Source organism: Cuculus canorus, chromosome 1 (genome assembly GCF_017976375.1).
Source record: "Cuculus canorus isolate bCucCan1 chromosome 1, bCucCan1.pri, whole genome shotgun sequence".
In the NCBI taxonomy this organism is placed as follows: domain Eukaryota; kingdom Metazoa; phylum Chordata; class Aves; order Cuculiformes; family Cuculidae; genus Cuculus; species Cuculus canorus.
Genome location: NC_071401.1, coordinates 84,904,648 through 84,923,943, shown reverse-complemented (window position 1 = coordinate 84,923,943; position 19,296 = coordinate 84,904,648). Strand labels below are relative to the sequence as shown.

General features: G+C 39.7%; 1 protein-coding gene across 2 annotated transcripts in view; it reads right to left on the bottom strand.

Moving 5' to 3' along the window:
- Nucleotides 1-17,248, bottom strand: part of IL1RAPL1 (interleukin 1 receptor accessory protein like 1) — a 697,071-nt gene extending 679,823 nt beyond the window's left edge. The window contains exon 1 of one of the 2 annotated variants that reach the window (XM_054056063.1): nt 17,051-17,248. The gene's annotated coding sequence lies outside the window, so the exon portion shown is untranslated. Of the gene's footprint in view, nt 1-16,896; nt 17,023-17,050 lie in introns of those variants that run through there. The other variant, XM_054056064.1, reaches the window with a different exon arrangement.
- Nucleotides 17,249-19,296: the final 2,048 nt, after the last annotated feature.

Below are 19,296 nucleotides of genomic sequence, written 5' to 3'. Positions count from 1 at the left end.
CAGTTGCAAAAGCAAAGAGTGTAATACTTTTGGCTACTGTTCAGATTCTAGGCAGATTCTCAGCATTAAAGACATACTTAAGTTAGAGTGGTAATGTGTTACAGATTGGATGGTCCAGCCACAGATTCCCAGTAAAGCAGAACGCTGCTACACACCGTATGTCAGAAAAACAGTATCGGATAAGTACAGTCTTCTAAATGACAGAAAAAGAATGACATATCATTGAATAACTGAAAATTTAGCATCCATATTTTAAGACAGGAATGTAGGAGAGCTACTGCATATGACACCAGAGAGACCTGTCATAATGCAGAGGCTTCTGGCAGGTATTCTCCAAAAGATGAACTCTGGTCACAACAAATGCAAAGGTACCTTCTAAAGGAAGCATGGGGAATAGGAAGTCTAACTAGAACAGAAAATTTTAGCTTGTTTATTGTGATAAATATCAGAAAATTTAGGTCTGTTTTCTGTATACCATTAGGGAACAGACATGAGTCAGAAGAAAACTCATGCCAATTAAAGGATACTAAACCAGAGCTGACCAGCAATTATTTTGGCCTTGAAAGCAGAAACCACAATAGAGAACAAACTGAAAAGGAAACTGTTTTAAGAGGGAGCAGGGACTGTGTAACAATAGGGCCCTGTCCTCCGTTTCAAAGGGTGGTTACATATAACCAGAACTGGAGTATATCATGAGTAGCAAAAAATTTATTTTATAAAACAATTCACAATTAAAGTTTATGAATCATTGTAAAATAGATCTTAAAAAATAAACACAAAGATAACTTGTTCCAGGAATCATTTATCTGCTGAACAATTTTATTATATTTGGGATAAAAAATAATGTGGCACTAGGAACATGTATCTATAAATTCATGTGGTGGCTAGTGCATGTTCAACCAGTCTCCTCTCTTATAAGGAAATAACTAGACGTAAAAAAAGAAATTAAATATATCTCATATATGAATTATGTTAATTCATACTAGAAATAGAAAACTGCAATTAAAAAAAATCTAACAAAAAGTCTTTAAGAAGGGCCTTTGAATAGCTGCCCTCTTCTCAGCTTTACTGTTCACTCATCATTAAGAAGACACCTTTCTACAAATTTCTTGTAGTAACTCCTATCTAGTCTGGGGATGGCTGCATGACAATTTATAGGTCAATGCATTTTTCAGAAGCAGACATCATGATCTTTGAGCAATACTCACAATTCAATTAATTCTTTCTGACTGATAAAGGTAATAATGATGATATACTCAGTTTTGATTGTCACAAGGTGGAAGTTGCATGCACATTAGGTGGAGTTATCCCCTGCACGCCCAACGTCACAATAAAGAGTACCTTAGTTAATAATCAAATTGGCATTGATTATTGAGTCTAGCTTTTCATGGCATTTCTTCTACCTAGTCTGGGGATGGCTACTGGAGGACAATTTATAGGTCAGTGCATTTTTCAGAAGTAGACATCATGATCTATGAGCAATACTCACAATTCAATTAATTCTTTCTGACCGATAACGGTAATAATGATGATATACTCAATTTAGATTGTCACAAGGTGTTTCATCTGATACTGTGTGACCTTCTGATTATTAAGAAAGCAAAAGGAAACAAAGGCTGTGCTAAAAATTAAGTATCTTTCAACTTCGAATAGATTAAAACTTGCTTATTAATAAAACGCCAGAAGTCCAAATTCAAACTAAAAGCCTAAATATTTCATTTAAATACCCTGAATAATATGAAATTATGCTTACCTCCCCTCAATGATAGTTTATTTTTCTATTTTTGAAACTTTAATAACTGGGATTTCACAGATGGAGGAAAGATTTATGCCACAGAGTTCTGAAAGTCTCATGGGAATTTGTGCAGAAATTTCTTTTTCTGTGGGTAGAATCACCTTACAGAATCAACATGATTTTGAGCAAATTAATTGTTTTGATAGCCCAGTGAAAACTGAACTGTTGATTGTTTCTTAGGTGACATCCACTCTGGCACCACAGCATCACAGCATCTTTGTGCTTTTCCCAGAGAAAGACCTCATCCTTTGTGAGAATTAGCTGGTATGAAATCAAGCCTGAGGTGGCTTTTTATAGCTGTCCTCAGTCATTCAAGCAGACTAAAATCACACTAAACTCTAACCTCTGTCTTCTCTACTATGATGTCTATGAAAAATTATGAAGGAAGTGGTAGCTGACGGCTACTGTCGATAGTGTTTCCAGTATGATTTTGTTATTACCTGTGCTCCCTAGCTGCCCCTATCCAATTTCTCTCTCTTGTAAGCTGTATGGAATGGGTTCCAAGTGTGCACAACACAGAGGAAAGTGGAAACTGGGCAATTATGGGAAATCTTGTAATAGAAAGAAATAATAATAAAAATTCTTCAATCAACATTAAAATCCCTATTCTCATCCAAACTGCAGCCACAAACCCACTTTCTCCCATAGCAGACACTATTGCCAATTCAGACAGTGCAAAGTAAAGGAATGTATTCCACAACTCCATCATAAATGCTTAACATGAATACAGCCAGATGCACATTTACCTGTATGGAGTTATGTATGGAGAGGAAAGGAAAAAAAAAAACAACGCTTTGGAAAAAGTCCAGCTTGGTCTTTAAAAGCTGTAACACCCTTAACTGAAATCTGCTGAATAAATATGATCTGCCAGAGTGTTGAGTGCATTTCAGTTCTCCTACAAATGGGAAGTACAGCTGTGTCAAATTCTGTTTTTCAATGCAATTGTTTCACCAAACCTTTTTTTCACTGGCCCTCTTTTTGGCAGAGCAATTTGTGGAAAGGAGCATACAAAACCATGAAAGTTTGTAGCTTACTTCTTAAGAGCAGCTGTGTTACAGAGTGATAACCCAAACGGGACCTGTGCTGGAGACCAGTGTGCCCCCAAGTCCTGATTCAGAAGGCAACAGGAACACACCTGCCTGTTCTGATGGGAGAGAAACAGCCAGGTGAAAGGTGCACAGCTCTGCACTGACCAGTCTCGAGAGTCTGTTAGAGTCAGGAGTCAGGTTGCAGTCTTTTCAGAGGACAATAAAAAAAGAGACATAGGCATCTTATAGACGTAGATATAGCCAGAGAGAGCTCCAAACTTTTAAGGCTAAATCTGAGATAATTCATTCTAAGGAAAAAAAGACTTGCTTATAAATATGCTTTTCATATTCAGTTAGATTATGCCTCTCCATCTCACTCTCCCCTTTCACATGTGCATGAGTTTTTACAAAGTAATAATTAGAGATTACCGTCTGCATAATAAAATCCCCAGAAACAACTGCAGAGCCTGTGATTATTAGCTCACATTTCAGAGGAGGAATACAGCACGCATTAATACTTTACTGAAGGAAACCCATCCATTTTCTCTGACAGAAGCCTGTCTTTTGTGCTCTCCTCACAATGCCAAACACCATATCTTACCATATCTTAACATCTCACAGTCTCTAATGTATCTATTCTGTTAGCAAGCTACTGAGGTGAGAAGTGCTATCACCCCATTCTGCTCATGGGAACTGAAGTCAGGCAATACGTCTGCATTGCCAAGTGATGCAAGTAATTCCTTCACATGCTTCCCAGATGATCTACACTGCATAATGCGAGTTTATTGCTGGGTTCTGTTTGGAGTCTGTTGACTCCAAGGGCGGCCTCTAATTCCAAGATTATAGGCTTACTTCAGTCTGCATTGAATGGTCATCTCATACCATGACATCCCTAAGCTTATTCCTGCGTGTAGTCTGGGACACACAACACCTACTATCAGTTTTGTGCATGAAAAAAAACCTGTTGGTGAGGGGGCTGCACTTCACACAATTGAAACTAAAAATACTTCCAAAAGCTACAGAGGACAACATAATAGTAATAATAAGTGTTGGGATCATCACAGGTGGCTGAGAAGTGACCCCAGACCAAATGAGAACTACAGCGGTCCTGGCCAATCTGCTTGAGAGGGGACAGGTACTGGGAAGTGTGGCTGTGAACTGCTCTCCACCAGTTGGACGTCACGGTGTTGACCTTCTCAGCACCTGGCCAGCTGGCCCCAGATTGCTGCCATGGAGGCACACCACCCCCTGCCAAGCCTCCTCTTTCACTTGGGAGCTGATGTTAAGCTAAGGCTTGACACTTAGCCTAGGAGGCAGTGATCTCTCCCTAGAGATGATATATACAACAGAAAAGATTATGTGATCAATCCACGCCAGAGGCCCTTGACTGACACCTAGGACTTCACAGTTTCTTAATGATTAATAGTGTTTAATATCCAACGTAGAGCAGCCTTCCCCATTCCTGTCCACTGTTACATGGCAGACGTGTTAACTAAGGAGCTGAACAAGACTTTCCAAGCACATTCTCATTCTCTGCAAAGCCTGTGACTACTGACGCGGGGCACCCGATGCGTTCCCCATCAGCCAGGCACTGCTAGTGCACAGTGTACAGTTTGCTTATTGAAAGAGGATGAATTTTCTCAAAGCCAGCCAGAAGACCTAAATGCAGAGCTCCCACTATTTTACAGTGACAGGCAGGTATACACCTAATTGTCTATCCAGGTTAGGAAATCTCACGAACAATAAACTACATAAATATGGTATTCTAGTACAATATAAGTGATGTGTGCAGAAGAGAGTCACAAGCACTGTAAGTTACTGATGAGAGCCAGAATGTCACAACTGGTAGAGTTAAATTCCACATTACTGAAGATAATCCATTTGTATGTAGTATAAAATATAGCAGCATTTAAGGACATTTACTCCCCTACAGATATCTCTTCAAATAAAATTTAGTGTTCACTTAAAAAGAGATGTCAACAGCCAGGGAAAGTCAAGTCTCCATTTGCTCATGGAAACTGATAAAACAGTTCTTGTTTCACCCATGTATTATAGATGGTGGTGACCTTAAAGTCTATGCATCATGCACGTCACGTAACAGTAAAAGTGGGCTAGATTTCCAGACACCAGCAAAGAACTCCTGCAGAAATCAGTGATCCCATTGTCAAATATGAAAAAATTCTGTGTTGTAAAACTTTTGAGTTCCATAAACTAAATTTTATGACACCTCCTAGAAGTATATACTACTTTGATACTGAAATCAGTGATAGTGCTCCCTTCTGTATTTTAACTACTTCTGTATATCTAAAGGAAAGTGAGCGTAGCTAGACAGTATGTTTTGCTTTATTTCATTCTTTGATAAGGACTGAGTGAAAATTGGGCCTCTCATACATTTTAAAAATTAGCTTTAAATATTAAGAAGGACTGCCTGTCCTCTAAGATAAGCAGAAAGACAATTTGAAATTTAAAACAAGTTATGGACTTAAAGAAATGTATATCTAAATTTAATTTCAAATCTACTTTACAAAAATTTGTCTCTTGTGGCATGCCCCTTTCCCTTGTCTTCATGGATTTTTTTTGTGTGTGGAGTTTTCTTATGTCTTAATACATAATCCTTAAACCAAAATAAAAATTTTGCAGGTGTAAAAAAAACGGTGTTATTTGAACATAGTTTTAAACTACTACTTACTTTTCCTCACACTGCAATAACCTTTAAGACTATAAATTTTCTATAAAAAGAAAAAAAAAGAAAACATCTTTCCTTTTTAAGCTAAGAAGACTGTACCAATTTTGGTAGGAAAAAAATACAAGATAATACTGTAGGAAACTGCCCCTAGTTGAAAATTCAGTAATCCTCATTCATCACAATAAAGCCTAAGGTTAAAAGCTTATTTGAGAACACTCTGCAGAGTTAAAATCACAGCACAAAAAATAATAACAAAAGCAAGGACTGTAAAATCACATTTCCTGATAAACATTAAATGTACTTATTTCTATGTTTTGGGTAGCACTGATAAAGCCTGATACACTTTGGGCTACCTTCTATTTACATCTCCATTTGCGTGTTAAGGTTTCGTTGTTAGATGAACTACAGTCTGATTACAGACATTACTTTCAAGCAACAATTTTCACAGTCTCTGGCAGTGTGGGATTAAGGAAACCAAAATGTGCATTAAAACTTTGAGTCCTACTGCAATTTAAACCCGACTACACAGCAAACAGCTCCTGACAGTCTACGAGATATACTGCCCACAGCTTCCCCTGCTTTACAAAACACAGACACCTGAGTTATGAATTCAGGACTAACGCAGAGCCAGCAGCCTAAGGCCAGCAGCCTATCTTGCACATCAAGATACTGTCATTCCACTGACTGGTGGTCTCTTGACTCCTTGATTTTCAGAAACTTCGAACCACCTCATGCGGTAATGCATGAGGGAATTCAGATGGAACACATGTAGGTCCAAACTAGACATGCAGGTGAGACTTTGAGCAGTGAGCCATGGTCAAGTATTGCAACTGGTCCAATTCAATGTTCTTGAATTCCTGAGTATGAATTAAAAGAGCATTTGTGTCTAACAGTGCACTGGACCAGGCAGGAAAGCACAAGAGAAGTTGCAGTTAAACAACCCTTAATGTGTAACTTCAAAGATAAAAGTAATGGCAAAGGTAACACATGAAAATTGTCATTATGGTTGTATTTTTCAATATTAACACCTACAATTCTATAATAAAAGACATTTCTATACATGTATACCTCTGCTTATATTTATATATACGTATGTATACATCAGCATTATTTGAAGACATCAAAATAAACATAGTTTACAGCTAAAAGATACATTTTGATATAAGGCATTTGAGATGACTGGCAAGCCTTATTTACACATTTCCTGTGGTTTCACATATTTACAGAAACATCAAAGGCTTTTAACAAGAAAATTATATTCTCACAGCCATAAAGTATACTCTTGTGATTGCATTAGAGCGGCTGTACAATATAACTTCTTTGCTTGCTGACAATGGGTTTTGCTATGTTAATTAAATAAGTAATGTGTCTGTGATGTTTATTCATTAAAATTAATGCAATAATATCTATGTTGAAGGTTCATATTGGACTCAATCTGGCAAGCTGAATGAAACAGCTTCACTGGAATGACTCTAAGCTTATTCTTGATGCAACACAGACCTCTGACAGGAGTTTCTGTATGAAATCGGTTTACCTTTGCTTCACTTAATATTGTTCCCCATCAGCAAACACGAGTATCTTCAGAGCAAACAAAAATGTCTTGTATTAAACAAGCTACAGGAGACCATAAGTCCACCCGACCGGTCATGCTGGGCACAGAGCCCGCTGGCCGGACATATTCCTGTGGCTGGCTATGACAGAGGAAATGCTGCCGGCATCACCGCTGAGCTCTCTGGTCTGGCTGCAGGCAAAAGCCATCAACTGGAATTAGCCCAAAGGATGGCACGGAGCACAACTTGTCACTTCTAGTAACGAGACTTAAAACAAATAGCAGAGGTTTCCTGTATGAAATCCGAGATCCCCTTGCCTCTGGGATAATCTCACGGCAAAATGGGGCTACTCTGTTCCAGCTTTCCCTCTGGAAAAGCTGCTCTTCACAAAGGCAGTACCCATGAGTGCGCAGCTGGTGATGGTCCTGCACTGACAGGCAAACGCACTGCATGAAATGAGAGAAACTTGCTGCTAAGATTTTCCCAAATCTAACGTACTATACACTGAGACCAACAGCAGTCTTTTCAGCAACTCCCCAGACACTGAATTAAAATTTGATCACTAGAAGCAAACATGGGGTCAAAGTTCGGCATCTAAACTAGAAAAAGCTATTCCTGTTAGTACTTTTGTTCTGTTAAGTATGTGGCAAACGGGAAAAACACAAGCCACCTTTGATTCATTCCCAACCATATTTAATATGCAATTAATTCAGACAACACGGAAAAAGCAGAAGAAAAATAGTGAGGTAACTTCAAATTAAAAAGACTGATTAGTACTTAGGAAACAGGTAGCTGACCCAGCCACCCTCAGTAGTATGACTCACAGTATTATTTTCATATTTGTATTATTTAGCATCTAAAGACCTTAGCTGAGAGTTCTGTTCTGCTTAAGTAATCTGAAATTACCTTCTCTGATTAATTTTCTACAGAAAAAAAAAGTTTTCATTAAAATTTTATGTGTAAAATTTCATCTTTTGAGTCAATCCTCCCATAACCTAAGCGCTAAATAAATAAATAAATAAATAAATCCTTTTACCAAACATGGAAATTTCCTTTTTTTTTCTGGAGGAAAGCAAATACTGCCCATGATTTTCAATGGCTGGCAGAAAACTGAATTTCTACTGAGGCAGGGAGATTAAATTCACAGTAACTCTTCCTTTAACCCTACACGATATATAATAAAATGGAAATCTTAACAAAGAGTTTATATTGTAAATAGATGAAGTAGTATGACAAAGCAGTAACTAGAATTAAATGTTACTAATCTATAATTAAATTTTTCTTTGTCTTACAGTGTTCAAAATTCATTGCTAAGGATTTGTTTCTTTGTTCCTATCAGGAACATTCAGAAAGAGGCAAAGTTTGTAGTGATACCAGAGATCCTAAAGTTAGTGTCTCAGTTGACCATGGAATGACATCTTCCTTCCGTAACAATAGCAAAGGCCTCAAGTTTTGTGAGCCTTTGTGGAAACCCATCTTCCTCTACTACCTACCCTAATAAGAGTCTATCTTTGTTTCAAACCTGCAAAACTAATTTTAGGATGCCGAAGAAATGAGAGATATTACATTAGCTAATATGGAAGTCTTAAGCATTAAGTGCTACTACAAACTGACATAATTCAGAGAAAACACTAATTAAAGAAGGTCCCTTGTAACTCAGCAGTCATAAATAGATGTACAGTGTCTGTCCATTGAGCCATGTGGTTGTCTTTCAATAGAATATATACTATAAAGTGCTATAAGAGGCAACAGGAAGGAGAATATATTAAACTCACTAAAGAGTAAAATATATCCATAATTTGATTAACTTCCTGAATTTTTAGAAAGAACTACCTCAGCACGTACATCAATACTGCATATACTTTTAGTGATTATTTTTAAGGGTTTCATGAGTTTCTCATCATAGCAACTGGAAGTACCAGAGACCAGAAATAGTCTAACAACCTTTTAACAACCTAGACATTCCATTCTATAAAGAAAGAAAATATTAGCGTTGCATATCTTTTAATGATTGAAATGGATGAGACTGACTGACTATGTCAATAACATAGTGAAGCTTTACCGAATTATATCAAAGTTTACAAGATTTTCTTTTTCTAATCAATATTAACCTATTAAAGACAAGAAGCAGCACAAGTTTTTTTCTCAGAAACTAACAAAAATGAGGCAATTAGATTATAAAACTGGAGACATCTGAGACTGGGTACCTACTGAGTGCAGTGGACATCTTCCCATTTATTTGAGTGGATTTTGGATCAGGACTTTAGTAAAGAAGAATTAAAACAGCCAAATTAGGTTGCCCAGTCAGGACTAAAACAAAATCTTTATTAACCAATACCACAACTTGTGGATTTGTAAACTGAATGGGTAGTGAAAAACTATGGCCACAGGAACTCACAGTCCATTCAGTCACACAGTAGACATCCAACAGAGGCCAGTAGTAAATCCTTTGGATGGAGCATCCTTGGACATTTTAAAGATCACAGATGCATATATCCATTGATTATACAATAACTGGAAGTTAGCAGGTTGCCCTTGGGGTAGACAAGGTGATAGCCTTCCAATCTAATTGTTTGTTACTCAGGCTGATGAACTTCTTATCTAGCTACCTATTACAATGTGAAATTTTAAAATTTAGTTTTTATTCATGCACTTACTCAAGCTACTCTATTCTTCTAGAACTTTTTCTTCACCATATCTTTGCCATTAAGAGACAGATTTTGAATAAACCATGTAAAGGAGTCTTTTCCTTTACTCATTTTAGATTTGTCACAATTTAATTTTATTAGTCACCAGGAAAACACTATATATGAGAACCTAAAGTATCTTCCACTAGTTTTTAGTATTCCCCACTGCATTCCCTGTTCTCCAATATAAAAGTTCCCTCTTTCTTCGTATAATACAAAACCTTCATCTCTTTCTTCAGATGGGAATCTTTTTATGCGGGAGTCTTTTCTTTTTGCTGTCATTCATTGGTCCTTTGTTCCTTCCTTATTTGCTTTCTCAATAAGAAGTGACCAAAAGCAGTATGTATATACTTTAAACATACTAAATATGAAATTCATCAGTTGGTAAGGCAAGCATTGCAGAAGAAATACTTAACAAAGTTTTGCAATCCTTTTACTTTCTATATTTATATTTAGATCTTTCTTCTGCTATGAACTGAGCAAACACTCTGACTAAGCTTGTCCAAAGTAATGGACAAGAGCTTTTGCAATAGTATCTGTTGTTCTGTTGGAGAGGTATACAAGAAACATTCACATTGTTCCTTTCAAAGTGTTACCACCTGAAAGACAATGTTTGACCTTTTAAAGGGATCTAACACTATGTATACTTCTAAAATCACAGACAATACCACCTAGCCCTGACTGGTGATCTTTGACAGTCCTTTAAAAGTACGTTTCTGTTTTGGCATTCTAAAATAAATTTGTGTTGTCTTCAAATAAGATGCATTTACAGATTGTTAAAAATAATATATTAATGCTCAATCCACCCTCAAAACCACCTACCATCTCATGGTAGATTTGAACAGTGTTATGTTTCTTACATTTAAGAAATAACTAGATACCTCTTCTTTCTTGCTTTCAGTCTTCCTCTGTGTATGTACATGAGCAAATGCGTATGTATGCAAATGCACAAATACACCTACACATAAGTAGGCATATGTATCTGTGCATGTGTGCATGTACATAACTAAATATATATATGTGTACAGACAATGCCAATCGATGCATCTGATTTAACATTACTGTAAGCACATCAACTTCAGTCATGGAAGCCTAAAGAAATGTCTAGTAGAAAGTTCACAGGCCTTTTCTGTTTTGTAGGAGGAGATGTTGAATTAAACAAACTCTATGTGTAGTAAATACACAGATGTTGTGGGTAGACTGATACACAGACAAACACACATATCTCCGTCACACACACAACTTGCTGAAAAGGAAATAACATGCATTTCCAGTTACATTGTTCTAAAATAAGCAAAGGTAAGATTTCATGGGGGAAAAAAAAAGTTTTAGTCTGGGAGGAGACAGCCAGAAAGCACTGAATAAAAGTCAAGGATAAAGGAATGCCAAGGTGCTATACAGTAGCAGCTGTGCTCTGCTACCACCCTGAAATTCTGTGCACTGAACAGCAACCTGACAGACACAGGGCCAAAACTGTTGCCAGGGATCAGTGCCACACAAAAGCATCCCGGCCAAACATATCTCTCTGCAGACATAGTGGCTCCATCCCAAGGTTTCCATCATACCAACAGATCTTCTTGGTGTAGGAATTATCCTTGAGGCATATGATCCACTGATCTCAGTCAAATCCAGTAGAGATGCACTGCCAAATGGATATGGGCAGGGATGAATATACATGCAGGTTCCTTATACTGCTTAGGCATAGCAATTCTCAGACTGGTGTGGGAACCCAGGTTGGAACCTAATCTCACTAGCAGAAGCCTTTCCCTGCACATTATAATGATGTACGTTACCATGACTTCATTTTTATTGAAATAGTCTAAACTTTTGGCTGAGATTGAGTTTACAGAAATTGCTACTGACAGTCTGAGCACACATTATTAAGTGGAACTTCATAGGTGAAACCGAGATACCGAATTTTTACGTGGGAGTTGCACTAGCTTAGAAGGAGGCAGTCTTGTAAGACAGTTGGGAGATTTTTGTTGGAAATTCCAACGATTTGTGCTTCGTCAGAGGCAAATTTTATTTGCGTTAAATACCTGTCTTTTCTAAAACAGCCAACAGGAAACATTATTTCTCTCATGTTCCTGCCACTAATCTATTATTTTATGGAGAAGCACTTCAAGTTATATCAGCTGAGAGATCACAGTCTCATTGTGCAAAACTTGCTTGTAAATGATAAGGTGATGATCCTCACCAAAGAGTTTAAGAATTCCCAGAAAAATTAGAGCACTGGGAGTTGGGAACTACAATAACTTTAAGCATATGGGTCTCATTAGTGAAGAACAGACAAAATGAATATAGAAACATACCCCATCTCTACAGACACAGGAGCTACCATCACCAATGTGTGTATTTTATATGCTTTTCTGCTCCCTTTTTTAACCCATTCTACTAGTCTCCATCTTCTTTTACAATAGTAAAAGAAAAAAAAGAAAAAATTCTTTTACAATGCACTATTCACTAAAGACAGCTGTGAAAGACCAGAGAACAGAAAACTTTCTGACACCACTAGCCATTCAATCACTAATACTACCCCTTGTCTGCCTGCTGATTGTATAGATTTGTATAGATTGTATCAGCCTTCTCAATACACAAATTAGGTTTCTGAGTTTCTTTTCAGAAACTACATTCTCCTGAATTTCAGAAACTGAGCATTCTTTAAATTATGCCCAAAATTAAAAATAGAATGGAAACATTATCTATTACACTGGTGAAATTCTATTTTCTTTTTCATTTTCTCCCTTTCTCCTTCATCCTCAATCAACAAATGTTTGTGAGAAATCACTGTAGTTGATGCTATGACCATTGAAGGTCTACTGTATCTCTGTGTGCTCTTCTTATGAACATGAAATTTTTAATTCTAATGAAATTTCTAAGCACAGAGAGCAGTAAGACTGAAGTCCTTGGTTCATTTGTTCAGACCTAGTTATTGAGGCATAAATAGTGCGCTGTATAACACCATGAAATGACCTAGCAATTCCTATAATACACAAGTACAGTAAACTTAGAAAAAAAAAGTACCGAAGTTAAAACAGAACCAGCACTACCTGATTCCTTGCCCTGGTCTTACATAGCTTTGGCAAATAACACAGGGTTTTCCCCCTTTGCAATAGATGGAGTTCCCTATGTTACTACCTTAGCAGAACATGCAAAGCATGAAAATTCACATTAAAACCCCACTAGCTTTCATCTCCATTCTTCCCCTACCCCCCTCCAAAAAAGCTCTCTTCCAAATGTGCATTAATCTTAAGCTATCACAAGTAAAATTTGTTGCTGCATTTGATCTGAGTTTGGTTGGGTTTTTTAAAGAATATGAAAACATTACGAAAATGCATGCAAAATGACAGGTTAAATGATCCCTCCTGAGTCACTGTGGTTCATCATCTCATATTTAATTACATTTTAAAATAAACCAAGCATACACTTGAACTGACAAAGCATAATGGCTTCTTTGATGATACTGTGTAGATGTGCATGTAAAGACTTAAAGAAACACATGGATTCCTGACCTGTCAGGCCATGATGGTAATCCAAAAACTGTTGTGGTCTCTACTGTAAATTATTCTTATTTCATGAACCCCTGACACAAAGGATGGCAAGAAGATAGAGTTTTATAATAGAAATGCTGACACAACCTTATCTATAGCTGTGCAAATGGTACTGCTATAATTTAACTTTACAACTTGAGAACTACTAGATAATTTGCTAGTTTTTAATCATATTAATCAGAGCTTGGATGTTTCCATTGCCATATATTATGATGCATCATGCACTATATACTCCTAGACGCTAAAGATCATAGATATTATGAAACAAAGAAGTATATCTAAACACTTCTCCATAAGTGCAAATATACTGAATGAGAACCTCAGTCAGTTATCCATTTTTCATTTTGTTTCCCGATACATGGGTTTGACACAATAGCCACAAAAGTACTCTGAATACATTACAAGACTATCACTGAACAGCAAAAAAGCTTCATTAAGATCTGCCCCGTATGTTTCACATTTTCCTATCAGCAGTTAAACAAGTCTACTGTCTTCAGCGATAACAACAGTCAGAAGCCTGTTCTTTCTGGGAGAAGCACTGAGATTATTCCTCATGCACGGCTGTTTTCTTTAAAAGCCGGCTTTCCAGTGCTAGTGAGGAGTGGGTGGCAAAACTCTCACTGTTTTTCAGTGGTCTGAGATTTGGAGCCTGGGAATGTTTTATGTAAATACTTCCCTTCACATTCTCTCTTCATTTGTCCGAGTGATTTACAGTTTTACTTCAGCAAGGAAAGTTTCCTCTCAAAGAAGCTATATTTGGTGCAAACAGAACAGATATTGCACTGGAGCCAAACCCTTCTACTTTTACCAGGTGGGTACAGCTACCTACAACAATGAAATTAACCTATAAATAAAACCTGGTTGCTTAGCGTTCCCTATTACCATGATTTTGCAAATCCGTGTGTGCTGCATGCCAGTTTACACGTACCACGTGACGTATCCCCACCTGCCAATGCACCAGTTTTATAACACTTTCTGTAGGCAATCGTGCTTTCCTTTAAGATGGATGATACAGGTATGTAGTCTGTGGGTCACGACAAGTCTTGTAAGGAACTAAATGGAAAGAACATGCCTGCAATCATGTGTGGCAGAACAGAGCACTCCATGGACATTTCTGAAAATTTTAAGAGCTGTAGCAATGCATAGGAGTTCCATAGGAGTTGCCATAGTGTTATTCTGACCCCTGAAGGATCGAAACAGTCATATCCTTTTTTTTCCAATTTACTCAGCATATGAATGTCAAACTCTAAACCTACATTAGCAGGATTTATTAGTGCTTGCCCAGACCTATCTGAAAGAAATATGAAAATAGTCATGAACTAATGGTGAACCAACTTTAAAAATACTTAAGTTTTCAGGGAAGCAATGGAAAAAATGATTTTTCAGACTGGTTCCATAGTAAAACTACTGTGAGTTTGACAGTGCATTAAATCTAGTAGCTATGCAAAGATCATGTTTATCAAGATGTGTAAACCTCACTCTGCCCTCACCTCTCCTTAACTGAGAGTGGTTTAGTGAAATTTTGCCAGAATGAATTCAGAGTGAAGTGGGGAAGGACACAGGCCAGTGATGATAAGACCACTCATTTCAGCTGAGTTAAGATTTCATCAGGCTTACATTTTTCAGAAAATGCATCCATTAGAGGTACAGGGCCTTAGCAGTGCCTGTGCAAGCTTATCTGTCCTCAAGGAGTATTCTTCAACAACCCTTCCCACCGTGAATAGATAGAAATAGTGATTTATGATTCTAAAATGGATATTAAAGTAAAGGATGTCCTGATACTACTATCTTTGTGGACAATTTGGTACAAAAGCCCATCTGAGTTAAAACGATGTGACTCCTGTCACACCTCTGCTCTTCAGAGATGCCTGAAATGTGTTAATGGACCACCTTTTAGGTTCCCTGTAAATGTAACAGGTAGATTAGGCCGCCACATCTGACAATACTTTTTTCTAAAGTCAGTCATGCTGTACTCTAAAAGACCGAAGCAGCATCCTGCTAAAGCTGCAAGGCAGTCATTGCACACACCCAGAGAGGCAACGCTATCTGTGCTAAGCACCACTCCTACTGAGGGCGAAACAGCACCATCTCTGCCTCAAGCACTGGAAGAGGGGGAAGCAGAACGATTTGTCTGGAGGTAGACCATGTCGAGAAGGGGAGGAAGACCAATTTTAATTTCAGTTTTGTTCCTCCTCCGCTCAGCTGTTGCCATGCACTGAAATCCCAGGTTGCTGTGTGACCTTGCCGAGGAGCACACAGCCGGATCTGCTCAATGGGACCATTGTGCAGCCTTGCAGGGGCTTTTCTGGAGCCCTCTCCGCGGGTGTGGCTGAATTAACAACTAGGCAGCCTCCTCCTACATGAACTCCCTGTCCCAGGGAAACTCCACCACGAGCACACTGATGCAAAGGCAGCCTGCGAGAGGCAAACCCCTTGAGCTGAGCAAGGATCTCCCCTCCTCTGCCCTGGTCTACATCCCCCGCTGCCGGGAGCGTTACAAAGTTAACCCAAGTGATCAATACACTATATGAGCATATTATTCCACTATCGGCGACTGATGCCACTGATGTAATCAAGTTACATAATCGCTGTCTTTGCACAAATACACCCATCTTCCTACAGACAGATCTGCATATCTTCTTCCATCCATTATGCATGAACCCACCAGCAGTACATAAGGGTATACATTTTCGCACACACTATATAACTTTAGCATTGCAGTGCATTGCACTGCACAACGTCATCACTATCAAATCCCTGAATCTTCCCCCATTCCTTCTATAAGAATTGATTTTGCAAAGAATTATAACTAATGTGCATTGCTTGGATCCCTTTAAATCTTTAAAGGCTGGAGTGCTTCCCTTGCTCGCTTCTGTTCTTGAGCCGACAATCTTTTCTCTCTTTTTTCTCCCTGTCTCGCTTCACACCACGACTAACAGAGGAATTAATTCACACACAGTCCCTCAGCCAGATGCCTATATGTATGAAATACCGAAGACAGCATCTCTGTTTGCAAATCTTCAACTCCTATACACGTGGTCTGAGGTTTCAGTAGGTAAGTTATTGGCTGAAAAAAAATATTTTATAATAGGAGGTGGATGAAAAATTTTCAGGCTAGTGGCATTTATGCTATGTCTCTGCTACCGAGATTTTTTTTTTCCCCCCTTACTGTACCGCAGTTTATAATTTCCTTGCAGGATTTACAGGAGCAGTTGTAATCCCAAATTACCAGTGGCATTTAACCCCCTTAGCATCAAAGCACTGTACCATGCTTAATAAGGATTGCCACCTTAAAGTTTAACAACTTGAAAGCCAGGATATCTCTACCTCCAATGCAGCTATGAAATGCAGCAGAATGCTGCACAGAGTTGGAAACATTTGTTTTAACCAGTGGATGGGATCCAATCTCATATGAAACAGATTCCATCACGGAGAGCTTCTTTACTACCACATACATTTTTCAGTCAAAAATATTACAACTGGGGGAGGGAAATGAAAGACTCCTTGCTTTTCAGTACTCTCCCCAATCCAGAGAGTGCAGGAATAGAGAGGGGAAGAGGAGATGATTTCTTATTTTATTTATGGCAAAAGGCACTCACCAGAAGACCTACTGCAGTTATTCCACTCAGCTGCCAATAAGGGCTGGGAGCCCCTCGCCCCAGGGTAATGCAGCAATCCCGAAAGTGTCCATCTCAACCCCACACCACCAAGTTTAGCGATAGCCGGGCTTCTGCCTGGATAAAATGACCTTACCCACTGGAGTCTCCCGAAATATCCCTCCGGTGCGATCAGTCAGCGAGGCGAGTGCCGGTCACCACACTGCGCACTCGGCCGGAGAAGCCCCGCGTTTACTCCTGGGGCTGAGCTGGCCACGAGTGCCGCGGCGCCCATCCATCCACCGGTGCCAGCTCCGCCGCGGGCGCAGGTAATTCCATACAGACTTCGGCGTCGGGTGTGTGTGTGTGTGCGTGTCCCCCCCACCCGCCCCCCCTTTCCCCCCTCGAGTCGCCCCTTCCTTCCTAGTTCACAAAGTGCCCGCGTCGCCGGCGGGAGGTACCATCCAGGTGCGGCGGGGGGGGGACGGGACCTGGGGGTGGGGGGGGCGGCCTGGGCACCCCTGCGCTGCCCGCGGGCGGCTCGGTACCCAGGGCCGCGCACAAGTATCCAGCGAGCGGCGGTCCAGGGGAAAGCGCTGCGGATGCGGACCGGGGCTTGGGGAGGGTGCTTTCCGTGTCCTAGCACCCTCACCGCCCGGCCAAAAAAAAAATATAAATAAATAATTTAAAAAAAAAATAAAAGGGGAAAGGGATTGGGGGTAAGGAAAAAAAAAAAAAAACACCTCCAAAGGGAAAAGAAGAAAGGAAAAAAATCGTCTGTCCGCTTGCCCCGAACGATACTAATCCCCGGTGAAAATGACAAGTGATCAGCAAAGAAGAGGAGGTCTTGATTGATAACCACAATCCACCCAAAATATCCTAAGGAGCAGAGGAAGAGAGAGAGAGAGGGAGAAGAGGCGAGAGAAACTGCAGCGCATAAATGATTCCTGTGTTCTCCGAGGCGGGCTGGCTGGGCTGAGCGCGCCCTCCGCCGGGCCGGCAGCCGCTGGGAAGCGGCGCTGCTGCCACCCCATGGGCGAGCGCTCCCTCTCCGGCAGCGCCGCGCCGAGGGTGGAGGGGGCTTTCTGGGGATGAGAGGGGAGCAAATAGGTGAAAGGAGCTTGGAGCAACTCCTTCCCTCCGCCCCGGGAACCGCCCGCCCCGGGCAGGGGATGGGGCAGAACGCCGGGCGCGCAAGATGCGCGGAGGATGGGCTGCTGCTTCTCTTTTCCTGCTGTGGTTTATTTCTCCCCCCAACACACCCACCGTTCCCCTCCGGTTTCCGAAGCGAAGTGTTGTTTTAGGAGAGATGATACATTATCTATTCTTGGATTTTTATAAGGCAAACTGTGGGCCTCGCTGTTGCCATGGGATCTTCTTTGTGCGAACTCTCTGAACTGTGTGGGAACAGTTTTATTTCCTTCCCTTCAGATTTTTTTTCTTTCTTTTTTTTCCTCTCCTTCTCTTCTGTAACTCTTCTGAAGCTATGTATCAGAATGTAACTGCATTATTGCCAATTAAGATTAACAGCAGCTGCAAGGTGCATCTAATTAGGAATGTTAATTACTTCATGAAATAAATAGTCATTTGCAGATGTTTATAACACTAAACAAATGTTCTCTAAAATGTAACTCTGTAAAATTCTGACTCCCCCACAATAAATTTGATCGCGATCCTGCACAATGCACAGGGAAGCAGACAGCCCCTCTTCCATAGCATCAGTGCTGTTGATGTGTACTTACAGGAAAAGATACCCAAAGTTGCCTGTAGACAGAATCACTACATTGGAAAAGACCTCCTGGATCATCGAGTCCAACTGTGACGGTTGGGTCAGAGTCATTTCACACTATTACAACCCATTGCATGTGATGGGAGGGCGGTGGAGATGGAAATGTCTGAGTAATGTGAAAGAAACGGGTGCAGTTACCTATCTGTTTATGTCTGTGTGCATGATGCTTTCCAAAACAAGGACAAAGACACTAGGCAACATTCAATTACCACTAAATCCATCCTGGTTTCCTTGTAGGGCTGTAGAGAGGAATCCAAACTGCTACACTTGTTAAACCCCCAACACATTACAAGAGAAGAGGAGAAGGAAAGAAAAGAAAAAAGCAGCATGTGGGAAAGTGTGATTTTATTATGGAACGTGATAAAGGATTATCAATAGGCAGCTAATGTGCTGTGCAGAGTCAGTGGGTTGCAGGAGAGGTGGGAGCTGTTGCAGAATTCATGGAGCTCGCTCACACCCTACCCCACCTCTCCTTATGATAACAGAATGGCATTCTTCATGTTGGCTAAAAAAAAAAAAAAAAAACCCAAAAAAAACCCAAAAAACCCCAGAAGAAACTAGAAATGAATGCAACAACCAGGAGTCAAAGTTGAATTTTAAAATACAGAAATTAA